Below are 14,116 nucleotides of genomic sequence, written 5' to 3'. Positions count from 1 at the left end.
AGCTGCACGTTTGGGGCTGCTTCAGTTTCTTGGTTTTCTGTTTTTCTCTCTCCTCAGGCATGGCTTGAAGAAGCCATGAGGCTAAGGTAGGATTGCATTTCCCCTGGCTTCCTCGCCTTTTTTCTTCTAACATAGCTCCCAGCTCAAAGACTTTTCTTACTTTTTCCCTCCGGAAAACTAGATTTTATAAAGTTCTTGGGTCAAAGCTGAAATGATTTGAAGGCATTTAAGAAACTAAAACACTAAAAACGAAGAAAGTAATGAAATGAACTCATTTCTTCACAGACATTAAACTTTTCAAAGTACATTTATGCCCCATGCATCAGTGGATGTGAAATAGTTCATAAAATCCTGAGTTACTATAGTCAAGAAGGATTTTTAATAGTATTTTGTGTCTGTGTAGTAGGGATCCATTTTCAGGGCAGATCCGTTCTGAAAATATCTCTTCACCAAAATAAGCTACATTTAATATTCATTTGCCATAAGGAGGGCACTCAGATTTCAGAAAGATAGTGAGCTAAGGTGAAATCTCAGACAATTAGAGGCATGTATTAAAAGAAGTAATGGTTAATTACAATTTGTAAAGGCTTTGATCAAAGTTTAATTTTGCAACCCGGGGGGGGGAAAGACATATCACAAAGAGTGTTAAGGGCTCCAATACAAGGCAGTGTATTGACACAGGTGAAAAATGAAAACAATGGGATTTTCGGGAGAGTTTCAGCAGAAGTTGGATAATCCTAGAAAAGAAGAGTCTGGACTGAACCAGACCAGAGTTGGCCAAAGATTTTCACCAGTTCTTCATAATAAATAGGACTTATAAAATTAGAAACTTATTAAATATTCTTTAGGGTCATAAATTATAATGTTTATCTTAGTTGTTCAGTAAACTATATCATTCTGGGATCAATTTCTTTTCATGTCCTTTGTTCTCTTCAAAATGTTGCAAGTTAAGGAGTGAACCCTAAGTATATTGATTACATCAAAATACTTGTTCTTGGAGTAGAGAAACCAGAGGAATAGTACTCATTCAAAAACCCATTACTTATGACTTACTTCCGTGTAGGAGGGCAAGGCATTACCCCTTCACATATATTAGTTCATTTGGCCCATCCAAACAGGTGTCATTGGCCTTATTTTATGAAAAGAGATATTTAAGTTTATACATAATAATAAATTATTAATTCAGGATTTCTCACTAGAAATGTCACTAGAACATGGACCATCTACTGATTCAGTGGATAAAAACAGTACCTGGAATAGCATTTTATAACACATTGAAAATATTTGTTGAATATATAAAGTTAATAAAGCAAAAGGTTGCTGCTCAACAAAATCTGTGTGACTTTTTCAAACTTCAGAGCGTTAAAGGATCGTCATGTTGATAGATTCTCTTACGTCCAAAGGCCTAGTGGGCTTGGAGAAATATATTTGTTACTATTTGTATTTTGATTAATGTTTATTAGTTTAAGAAACACATTCTTTAAGCAGTCAATATTCCTCTAATTATTCACAGCTGTAAAACTAATAAATAAGAACTTAGGAATTTCTAAAATTAGATAACCCCACTCTTTTAAGCACTGATTTCAGATTTAAACACATCTAAACATTTCATTAAAATCACAAGCCTAAAATTTAAGATTGTATTAAATGTTCTAAATACCTTAAGAAGGGGCACCTGGGTGGCTCAGTCGTTAAGCGTCTGCCTTCGGCTCAGGTCATGATCCCAGGGTCCTGGGATCGAGCCCCGCATCGGGCTCCCTGCTCAGCGGGAAGCCTGCTTCTCCTTCTCACACTCCCCCCCCCAACCCGCTTGTGTTCCCTCTCCCACTGTGTCTCTCTCTGTCAAATAAATAAATAAATAAAATCTTTAAAAAATAAATAAATACCTTAAGAAACAGGTAAAAAGTGGCGCCTATGTGGCTCAGTCATTAGGCATCTGCCTTTGGCTGGGGTCATGATACCAGGGTCCTTGGTTCGAGCCCCACATGGGGCTACCTGCTCAGCAGGAAGCCTGATTCTCCCTCTCCCACTCCCGCTGCTTGTGTTCCCTCTCTAGCTGTGTCTCTCTCTGTCAAATAAATGAATAGAATCTTTAAAAAAAAAAAAAAAAAGGAAGGAAGGAAAGAAAGAAAAGAAATGAAACAGGTAAAAAGGGGGCACCTGGGTGGCTCAGTTGGTTAAGCCTCTGCCTTCAGCTCAGGTCATAATCCTGGAGTGGTGGGATAGAACCCCACATTGGGCTCCCCACTCAGCAGGGAGGCTTCTCCTTCATGCCCCTCCTCCTGCTCATGTTCTCTCATTCTCTCTCTCAAATAAATAAAATCTTTAAAAAAACACACACACACATGTAAAATGTACTCAGAATATTAATTATACCAAAACCACGAAAATGTTACCTACATGGATTTAATTTTTTTTTTCTTATCCTTATTTGAACACTTTCCCAGGGTTTCAGTTTTTCTTTTGTTCCTAGGTTTAGGTTGTTCCTTCCAGATACTATTTGTATACCTTCCTTGGGTTCTAGTAATCTTATCTAACCCAAAATAAGAATAATACCTTCAGACAAATTAAGTTGCAATTTACAGATTAGCAACTGGCTGATTCTTAGGTCATCCATAAAACTTAGTTGCACAGACCAAATAACTTTTCTCTGGTCTCCTTTCATTACAAAATATTGCTTATTATGTCATGGAGAATTTTAAGACCTTTTTGTATAGATTTGAAATTTTGAACTTTCCCAAAACCATCTGTCCCATTGCCCTGTCATTTTGGTATAGGAATTTTATTGACTAGCATTATTGAAAGCTTTTAAATAAATTCTCTTATACATTACTGGTAGAAATGCAAAATGGCACAGCCCCTGTGGAAGGGAATTTGGCAGTATAGAGCAAAACCTAACATGCAATTATCCTTTGGCTCAGCAAACCCATTCTAGAAATTTACACTGAAGATACACCACTAATAATAATAAAATACATATGCACAAAGTTACTTATTGAAATACTGGAGAAAAAGACTAAATGTTTACACAAGAAATATTGCTCAACAAACTATGGTACATCCACACGGTAAAGTTCTATGCATCTGAAAAAGAACAAGCTAATCTGGAGTAAATGATTCTTTTTGAATATGTTAAATAAAACAAGTGTGAAAAAAACATATATAGAATGTTACTTTTTGTAAGAAAGAAAAAGAATGCACATGTATTTGATTATCTTTGCAAAAATAAATACAAGAAGGACTTACCAGAAACTAATAAATAGGTCACCTATGGGAACAAGAACAGGGTTAAAGGGATAGGAAAGGAATGAAACTTCTCTGAATATATCTTTTTATACTACTGAGTTTTGAACCATTTTAATGACTTGCAAATTGAAAAACTAAGATTAAATAAAAAATGATAGGTTTCTCCCTATCATTGAATACAAAATTGTATACCTAATTGTATAGAATATTGATAATAACCATACAGGAAAAAAAAATCATCCCAATAAATTTTTAACACAGTGCTGTCATTGTAGGCACTAAGGACAAAAAAAAAATTCAAAAAGCAATCTCAAGCTATACTTAGCAATTTTGTTGTTAGTGGTGATATTATTACTACAATTCCAAAAGTATCTAGTGTGTATTGCAGCACTTGGCAAGTCAATCATTGATGTTGCTGGAGTGAGGACCAGGGTTTTCACTGTGGGGTAAAGGAGATACAAAGAATAGGAGGGAAAGAAGCGTCTCATTGGTTTTTGGAGGTTTGTGTTGTGTGCCTGTTTGCATGCACACAGACTTCTGTACGTGTATTTGAATATGTAGTTAGCTACATCCTCTAAAATATCCTGGAAGCAAAAAAATTCCTGTAGCGAAGGCCTCACCTAGGACCTAAATCTTGATTTCTAAATACCATTCCCCACTGAAAATTCTTGGAGAATTTGCATATCCAATAACTGAGACAGGAAAAGTACAGGTAAGCCTAAATCGCACTTTTTCGACAGAAAGGAAGAAATTCACAAAAATTGATGGAGTGAAGTCAGAAAGACACAGGCATCAGCTTAACAAGTTTCCCCCTGGCTAATTTTGGAAAAATTTGGACTTCAAAATGAATGGCAGGAATATAACAGTAAATTTAAAAATCTACTAGTCCAATGGGTGGAAAAGATGGTGGAGGAGTAGGGGACCCTATTCCAACTGGTCTCCTGAATTGAGCTAGATATCTCCCAGGCCACTCTGAACACCCAAGAAATCAGCCTGAGATGTAAGAAGATATATCTGGATCTCTACAAACAGAATATCATAGGCGGTTGGTTTTGAAATATGAAGCAGGGAGCTGTGATTCCTCAGGCAGATATTGGAAGATAAATGGAAGGCAGAGGGAGCTTTGGGAATCCTACACCCTGGCGAGTGATAACCTCCTGTGCTGGGTTGGGACACAGACTGGAAGACCGGAAGCAGCGGGGAAAGGACTGCAGGGCACTCACTTGGACTGAAACCTGGAGCAGCCAGGCCGTGCATGCGAACTGGGGGCAGCTGGCGATTTTAGAAGCACAAAGGGCAGAGACGTGCCCACGTGCCCCGATCTGGAGGCGAGGACTGGGAGTCCTGCTGAGGGATGCACAAACTAGGATGCTGCAGTCTATAGCAGCACAGACAGAAATGGAGATAGTGTGACCTGGAGAGCTCACTGAAGAACACACTGCAATCTCTCTGCTCTGAGGCAGAGGGTTGGAAACAATCTCTTCTGCTCTGACTCTCAGAAGAGAGGCGGAAAGCCACCAGGGAAAGCTGCCAGAGAACAAAAGCCCCAAAAAACTGGTTTTCACTGAGCCCATCTCCCGCCCCAGGGGGCCGGGCAACTCTGCCCAAACAGGGTTGCCTGCGTAACAGCACAGCAGGCGCCTCCCCCAGCAGATGGGCTGGGAGAACAAGAGGCCAACAACCCTAAGGTCCCTATAAAACAGGTGCATCTTGCTTGGATGGTGATCAATAATTTGGACTCTGTACATTCCCTCAACCACCCCTCAACAGAATGACTAGGAGGAGGAACCCCCAAAATAGGAAAGACTCAGAGACTGTGACTTCTGCCACAGATTTACACATGGTTGCAGATATAACCAAGATGTCGGAAATGGAATTCAGGATAGCAGTTGTGAAGACAAAAGCTAGAATGGAGAAATCAATTAATGGCACCATAGAGTCTCTAAGGAGAGAGATGAAAACTCAATGGGCAGAACTTAAAAATGCTATCGATGAGATCCAATCTAATCTAGATAATCTAACAGCTAGGGTAAGTGAGGCAGAGGAAGGAATTAGTGACCTGGAAGACAATTTAATAGATAAAAAGGAAAAAGAGGAGGCCAGGGAAAAACAACTCAGAATCCATGAAAATAGAATCAGAGAAATAAGTGACACCATGAAGCGTTCCAATGTCAGAATTATTGGAATCCCTGAGGGGGTGGAGAGAGAGGACCAGAAGATATATTTGAGCAAATCATAGCTGAAAACTTTCCTAACCTGGGGAATGAAACAAACATTCGTGTCCTAGAGGCAGAGAGGACCCCTCCCAAGATCAAGGAAAACAGGCCAACACCCTGGCATGTAATAGTAAAACTCGCAAACCTTAGAACCGAGAAAAACATATTAAGGGCAGTTGGGAGAAGAGATTCCTTAGGTACAGAGGGAGGAACATCAGAATAACGTCAGACCTATCCACAGAGACCTGACAAGCCAGAAAGGGCTGGCAAGACATATTCAGGGTACTAAATGAGAAGAACATGCAGCCAAGAATACCTTATCCAGCAAGGCTGTCATTTAGAATGGATGGAGAGATGCAGAGCTTCCAAGACTGGCAGAAACTGAAAGAATATGTGACCACTAAGCCGGCCCTGCAAGAAATATAAAGGGGGGCTCTATAAAAGGAGAAAGACCCCAAGAGTGACATACAACAGAAATTTACAGAGACAATCTATAGAAACAAGGACTTTACAGGCAACATGATGACAAAAAATTCGTATCTTTCAATAATCACTCTCAACGTGAATGGCCTAAATGCTCCCATAAAACGGCACAAGCTTGCAGATTGGATAAAAAGACAGGACCCATCCATATGCTGTCTACAAGAGACTCATTTTGAACCTAAAGATACATCCAGACTGAAAGTGAAGGGATAGAGATCCATCTTCCATGCCAACGGACCTTGAAAGAAAGCTGGGGTAGCAATTCTTACATCAGACAATTTAGATTTTAAACTAAAGACAATAGTTAGAGACACAGAAGGACACTATATCATTCTTAAAGGGTCTATCCAACAAGAAGATCTAACAATTGTAAATATCTATGCTGCCAACATGGGAGCAGCCACCTATATAAGCCAACTGTTAACCAAAATAAAGAGGCATATTGATAACAATACATTAATTGAGGAGACCTCAATTCTCCACTCTCAGCAACAGACAGATCATCTAAGCAGAAAATCAACAATGAAACAAGAGCTTTGAGTGACACACTGGAACAGATGGACCTCAAAGATATATACAGAACATTCCATCCTAAAACAACAGAATACTCATTCTTCTTGAGCACACAGGGAACTTTTTCCAGAATAGACCACATACTGGGTCACAAATCCGGTCTCAACTGATACCAAAAGATTGAGATTATTCCCTGCATATTCTCAGGCCACAATGCTTTGAAACTGGAACTCAATCACAAGAAAAAATTTGGCAGAAGTTCAAACACTTGGAAGCTAAAGACTACTCTGCTCAAGAATGTTTGGGTCAACCAGGAAATCAAAGAAGAACTTCAACAATTGATGGAAACCAATGAGAACGAAAACACATCAGTCCAAAACCTATGGGATACTGCAAAGGTGGTCCTAAGGGGGAAATACATAGCCATCTAAGCCTCACTCAAAAAAATAGAAAAATCCCGAATACACAAATTAACTTTACACCTTAAAGATCTGGAGAAAGAACAACAAATAAAGCCTAAACCATGCATTAGAAGAGAAATAATTAAGATTAGAGCAGAGATCAATGAATCAGAAACCAGAAACACAGTAGATCAGATGAACAAAACTAGAAGGAAACTAGAAGCTGGTTCTTTCAAAGAATTAATAAGATTGATAAACCGCTGGCCAGACTTATCCAAAAGAAAAGAGAAAGGACCCAAATTAGTAAAATTATGAATGAAAGGGGAGAGATCACGACTAATACCAAAAAAATAGAAACAATTATTAAAAATTATTATCAACAACTATATGCCAATAAATTAAGCAACCTGGAAGAAATGGAGGCCTTCCTGGAAACCTATAAACTGCCAAGACTGAAACAGGAAGAAATTGACAACCTGAATAGGCCAATAACCAGTAACAAGATTGAAGCAGTGATCAAAAACATCCCAAAAAACAAGAGTCCAGGGCCTGATGGTTTCCCGGGGAATTCTACCAAACATTCAAAGAAGAAATAATACCTAATCTCCTGAAGCTGTTTCAAAAAATAGAAACAGAAGGGTAGCATCCAGACTCATTCTGTGAGGCCAGCATTACCTTAATCCCCAAACCAGGCAAAGGCCCTATCAAAAAGGATAATTTCAAACCAATATCCCTGATGAATATGGGTTCCAATGTCCTCAAAAAAATCCCGCTAATAGGATCCAACAATACATTAAAAGGATCATCCACCACGACCAAGTGGGATTTATCCCCAGGATGCAAGGGTGGTTCAACATTCGCAAATCAATCAATGTGATAGAACACATTAATAGGAGAGAAAGAACCATATGGTCCTCCCAATTGATGCAGAAAAAGCATTTGACAAAATACAACATCTTTTCCTGATTAAAACTCGTCAGAGTATAGGGATAGAGGGAACATTCCTCAAGTTCATAAAATCCATCTATGAAAAACCCACAGCGAATATCATCCTCAATGGGGAAAAGCTGAGAGACTTTCCCTTAAGATCAGGAACACATCAAGGATGCCCACTCTTGCCACTATTGTTCAACATAGTACTAGAAGTCCTAGCAACAGCAATCAGACAACAAAAAGAAATCAAAGGTATTCAAATTGGCAAGGAAGAAGTCAAACTCTCTCTTTTCGCAGATGACATGATACTTTATGTGGAAAACACAAAAGACTCCACCCCCAAATTACTAGAACTCATATGGCAATTCAGTAATGTGGCAGGATACAAAATCAATGCACAGAAATCAGTTACTATCTTATACACTAACAATGCAACTGTAGAAAGAGAAATTAGAGAAACGATTCCATTTACAATAGCACCAAAAACCATAAGATACCTCGGAATAAACCTAACCAAAGAGGTAAAGGATCTGTACTCTAGGAACTACAGAACACTCATGAAAGAAATTGAAGAAGACACAAAAAGATGGAAAAACATTCCATGCTCATGGATCGGAAGAATAAACATTGTTGAAATGTCTATGCTACCCAGAGCAATCTATACCTTCAATGCCATCCCGATCAAAATTCCAATGACATTTTTCAAAGTGCTGGAACAAACAATCCTCAAATTTGTATGGAATCAGAAAAGACCCCAAATCGCCAAGGAAATGTTGAAAAAGAAAAACAAAGTTGGGGGCATCAGTTGCCCAATTTCAAGCTGTATTACAAAGCTGTGATCACCAAGACAGCATAGTACTGGCACAAAAACAGACATATAGACCACTGGAACAGAATAGAGAGCCCAGAAATGGACCCTCAACTCTATGGTCAAATAATCTTCGACAAAGCAGGAAAAAATATGCAGTGGAAAAAGACCATCTTCAATAAATGGTGCTGGAAAAATTGGACAGCCACATGCAGAAGAATGAAACTAGACCATTCTCTAACACCATAAACAAAGATAAACTCTAAATGGATGAAAGACCCCAATGTGAGACAGGAATCCATCAAAATCCTAGAGGAGAACATAGGCAGTAACCTCTTCAACATTGGCACAGCAACTTCTTTCAAGACATGTCCCCAAAGACTAGTGAAACTAAAGCAAAAATGAACTTCTGGGACTTCATCAAGATAAAAACTTCCGCACAGCAAAGGAAACAATCAACAAAACAAAGAGGCAACCCACGGAATGGGAGAAGATATTTGCAAATGGTACTACAGATAAAGGGCTGGTATCCAAGATCTATAAAGAACTTCTCAAACTCAACACCCAAAAAACAAATAATCAAGTCAAAAAATGGGCAGAAGACATGAACAGATACTTCTCTGAAGAAGACATACAAATGGCTAACAGATACATGAAAAAATGTTCATCATTAGCCATCAGGGAAATTCAAATCAAAACCACATTGAGATATCACCTTACACAAGTTAGAATGGCAAAAATGGACAGGGAAAGAAACAACAAATGTTGGAGAGGTTGTGGAGAAAGGGGAACCCTCTTACACTGTTGGTGGGAATGCAAGTTGGTACAGCCACATTGGAAAACAGTGTGGAGGTGCCTCAAAAAATTAAAAATAGAGCTACCCTATGACCCAGCAATTGCACTCCTGGGTATTTACCCCAAGACACAGATGTAGTGAAAAGAAGGGCCATATGCCCCCCAATGTTCATAGCAGCAATGTCTGCAATAGCCAAACTGTGGAAAGAGCTGAGACGCCCTTCAACAGATGAATGGATAAAGAAGATGTGGTCCATATATACAATGGAATATTACTCAGCCATCAGAAGGGATGAATACCCAACTTTTACATCAACATGGATGGGACTGGAGGAGATTATGCTAAGTGAAATAAGTCAAGCAGAGAAAGTCAATTATCATATGGTTTCACTTATTTGTGGAACATAGGAGAAAGAAGGGAAAAATGAAGGGGGGGAATTCGGTGGGAGAGATGAACCATGAGAGACTATGGACTCTGAGAAACAAACAGGGTTTTAGAGGGGAGAGGGGAGGGGGGATGAGTTAGCCCGGTGATGGGTATTAAGGAGGGCACGTACTGCATGGAGCACTGGGTGTTATACAAAAACAACAGATCGTGGATCACCACATCCAAAACTAATGATATATTGTATGGTGATTAACATAACATAATAAAATTAAATTAAATTAAAAAATAATCATAAAATAAAAGATACCATATGATTCCATTTATATGAAGATCTAGAATAAGCAGTGTTAATGTATAGTGATAGAAATTAGATCAGTGGTTGCTTCTGGAGGAGATGGCTTGATTAGGAAGGAGCATGAGGGAACTTATGGAAATGTTCTGTCTTCATAGTGGTCTGAGTTGTGTGCATGTATTCATCAAAACTGATTGAACACTTAAGCTATATATGCATCTCACTGTATGTGGATTACATCTCAATTAAAAAATAATGTTTAAATGTGATGTGGAGAAAAGGGAAAGCTCTTTTTTACAAAATCATGCTAACTAAAAAATGTAGTAGATGTAATAGAAATAGAAAAATTACTATTTCATAACCACCATGGTAATAATTAAGAACCATGAATGAGGGGCACATAGGTGGCTCAGTCATTAAGCATCTGCCTTCAGCTCAGGTCATGATCCCAGGGTCCTGGATTGAGCCCCACATCGGGCTCCCTCCTCCGCAGGAAGCCTGCTTCTCCGTCTCGCACTCCCCCTGCTTGTGTTCCCTCTCTCACTGTGTCTCTCTCTGTCAAATAAATAAATAAAATCTTTTTTAAAAAAGCCTGCTTCTCCCTCTCCCACTCCACCTGCTTGTGTTCCCTCTCTCACTGTGTCTTTCTCTGTCAAAGAAATAAATAAAAATCTTAAAAAAAAAAAAAGAACCATGAAGGAATGCTAAAACTGTTGGCTGAAAATTTGTTTGGAGAACAGTATATTAACACAATCTCAAAAGCATCTCCCCAGCAATGACTAATTATTACTTTTAATTATTAATATTATTAAGTATTAATATTAATCACTAATTATTAATTACAAAGCTAATTACAATGGAGAGATCTGGCAGATACTACCTCAACTAAAGATTAAGCTAATATCAAAACCGGTTTCACTTATAATGGAATCTAAAAAAAAAAATGAGTAAGCAAACAAAAAGCAGAAATCAGACCTAGAAATACAGAGAACAAATTGATGGTTGCCAGAGGGGACGACGGTGGAAGGATGGGCAAATGGGTGAAGGGGAGTGGGCGGTACTGACTTCCAGTTGTGGAATGACTAAGTCACATGAATAAATGGTACAGCATACAGAAAAGAGTCAATGGTACTGTAACAGTGTTGGAGGATGACAGATGGTAGCTACACTTGTGGTGAGCACAGCATAAGGTATGGAGTTGCTGAATCATTGTGTTGTATACCTGAAACTAATGTAACAATGTATGTCACTATACTCTAATTAATTAATTAAAATTTTAAAGTACAAAAAAAACGGGACACACTGAAATCATGTGACTCGTGATAATAATGTTCTGAGAAGGACACATCATATGTAATGTTCCTGCAAATAATATTAGCCTGAATTCACACATCAGGAAACTATCAAGCAAAGTCAAACTGAAAATTATTTGGCAAAATAGTTGGCTTACACTCTTTTTAAATATCAATGTCATGAAAGAAAAAGAAGACTTAAAAGAAAGTAAAGAAACACAACAACTAAATTCAATGCATGATCCTTGGTTAAATCCTGGATCAATTTTTATAAAATCTATAAAGAGCATTATTGGGATGATTAAGAAATTGTGGCTATGGACTCATAATATTATATCAATGTGAAATTTTACAATTTCACTGGGTGATACATGAGGATGCAGACACATGAAAAATGGAGTATTTATGGTTGAAGTGTAATGATGTCTGCAAGAAACTCTCAAATGGTTTCCAAAATATACATATCACACACACATGTATATATCTGTATATATAGAAATATATATCAAGTGATTGTGTGTGTTTATGTATAATATATAATAGCAAGAGAAAAAAACATGCAAAATGTTAACAATTGATGAATAGTTGAGTGAAATGTTCATGGATTTGAGTGAAGGGTGTACGGTTGCTCATTGTACTGTTACAATTTTTCTGTGGGTTTGAATTTTTTAATAAAAAAGTGATTTTAAAAAGCAACATTCACTGAACCTTAAAAAAGGCCCAAACTTTAACTTTATAAAAAAGAATTAGGAGATGAAAAAGATGGTAATCTAATGTAGGAAGAACTTGATCATTTTATCAAACTGATAATTTATAAGTTAGAGCAAAACCCCATAAGAATACACCTCATGATAATGATATTTTTAATATAACATGATTGCCCAATCAGCTAAAAATATCCCTGACTACCACCCTTCTCTTCCTCTACATCACAATAATGTGAGACTTCATCTTACACAATTATATGCAGCTACACATTTATATTTTACATAATTACAATGCTATAATTTAGAGTATGATGCCATCTCAATAAGATGAAACCTAGAAAGTCCAGAAATGGAAATGTTTTGGTATTTTATCAGGGCCACACATGTTGAAATTGCCAAGAGATGAGAGATGGCTGAGTGATGTGGAAGGAGTTCAAGGCAAGAACAATTTGTCTCTGAGGTCCACACAGCCATGTGTAAAATGAAGTTTAAAATATTCAGTTGGACTAAAAGGTAGAGAAATTGAGCATTACCTAGGGGTGATAAACCTTAAGAACTTTTAAAACCTTACAAGTAAATCACACTGAACAGCCTCCTCATTCTCTCATCTCTCAAATGCCAGTATACCCAAGTGTCCACCAACTCACTGAAGGCAGACACCTGAGAGTTACCCTAGATTTCTCTCACCCTCCACCTCACATACAATCAGTTATGAAGTCCTATGTATTCTGCCTCCCTGAAATCACTGTAGATTCAAATCCTTGGCCATGTTCCCAGTGGGACTCCTGAAACAGAACAACAGATGCATTCCTATGGTACACAATCATTTGTTCAACAGGTGTAAATATGTTAATATTATTACAACTTTATTTGAGATATAGTGTCCTCTCTTGGATCCTTGAGTAACTAAAAGGACAAAAGTCAGCCTGGTTCACAGCTGTGGCAGACATTACTAGTCCATTCCCTAAGATCTGTTTTCCTTTCCTTCCAAAATAATAGAATCCCTGATTTTTAACTGTGCACTTAGCCTCTCAGAATACATTTCTCAGCCACCCTTGTGGCTACGTGTGGCCACATGACTGAGTTTTGGCCAATGAGGTATAAGTAGAAGTGTGACTAATTTCCTAGAAGAGTCCTTAAAGGAAAGTATGCTCTTTTTCCCTTTCCCTCTTCCTACTGACTAGAATATAGATGTGTTAGGTGCATCTTGGCTTATGCTGTAGAAACCATATATTGAGGATGGAAAATCAACAATATAGAAGGAGACAGAATTCCTGATGATCATAAGGTTGCCATTCCAGCTTTGCACTGTGTAAATTTACATGAGAGAAACAAAGTTCTGTCTCCTTTAAGTCACTGCTATTTGGAGAATCATGCATTCATAGACAACTTCATTCTACCAAATACAACAGCATCTTTTTAAAGTTTTGCTGTCATAATAATGCCTGTGGTCATTAAGTGAGTAGACAATTTGATGATGTAAGCCAGATGTCAGCAACCCCTTCTCTAAAGGGGCAGATAATAAATATTTTAGGCTCTGTGGGACATACAGTTCTCTGTTGCAATCACTCAACTCTCCCACAGTAGCACTAAAGCAGCCATAGAAAATACATTCATGAATGGGCAGGCTTGTATTCCTGTAAAACTTTATTTTCAAAAACATCCAGTAGATATCTTAAATATAGAGAACAAATTGGTGTTTGCCAGAGGGGAGGTGTGTGGGGAGATGGAGGAAGTAGGTGATGGGGATTAAGAGTACTGAGTAATGTATAGAATTGTTTGGTCTATATTGTAAACCTGAAACTAATATAACACTGTACACCAATTATACTGGAATTAATTTTTTTTAAAGCATTCAGTAGGCCAGATATAGCTTATAGGCTATAGTTTGCTGATCCCTAAACTGACCTTAATGGTATATTTGAATATACTGTTTATTCTATCAAAATCTCCTACTTTCACAGTATTTCATAATTTCACATACAACCCCTTATTAGTTTCCTAGGACTGACATAACAAACTAAGTAACTTAAAGCAACAGA

General features: G+C 37.9%; 1 protein-coding gene across 1 annotated transcript in view; it reads left to right on the top strand.

Moving 5' to 3' along the window:
• The window catches only part of LOC112817506 (small ribosomal subunit protein uS17m), a 98,479-nt gene that overhangs the window by 61,421 nt on the left and 22,942 nt on the right, over positions 1 to 14,116 (top strand). The window lies entirely within an intron of this gene.

The sequence above is a fragment of the Callorhinus ursinus genome, unplaced genomic scaffold (genome assembly GCF_003265705.2).
Source record: "Callorhinus ursinus isolate GAN/ISIS: 27379988/994484 unplaced genomic scaffold, GSC_fseal_2.0 scaffold55, whole genome shotgun sequence".
Taxonomy (NCBI): Eukaryota; Metazoa; Chordata; class Mammalia; order Carnivora; family Otariidae; genus Callorhinus; species Callorhinus ursinus.
Note: the sequence above shows the minus strand (reverse complement) of the source record. Positions and strands in the feature narration are given on the sequence as shown.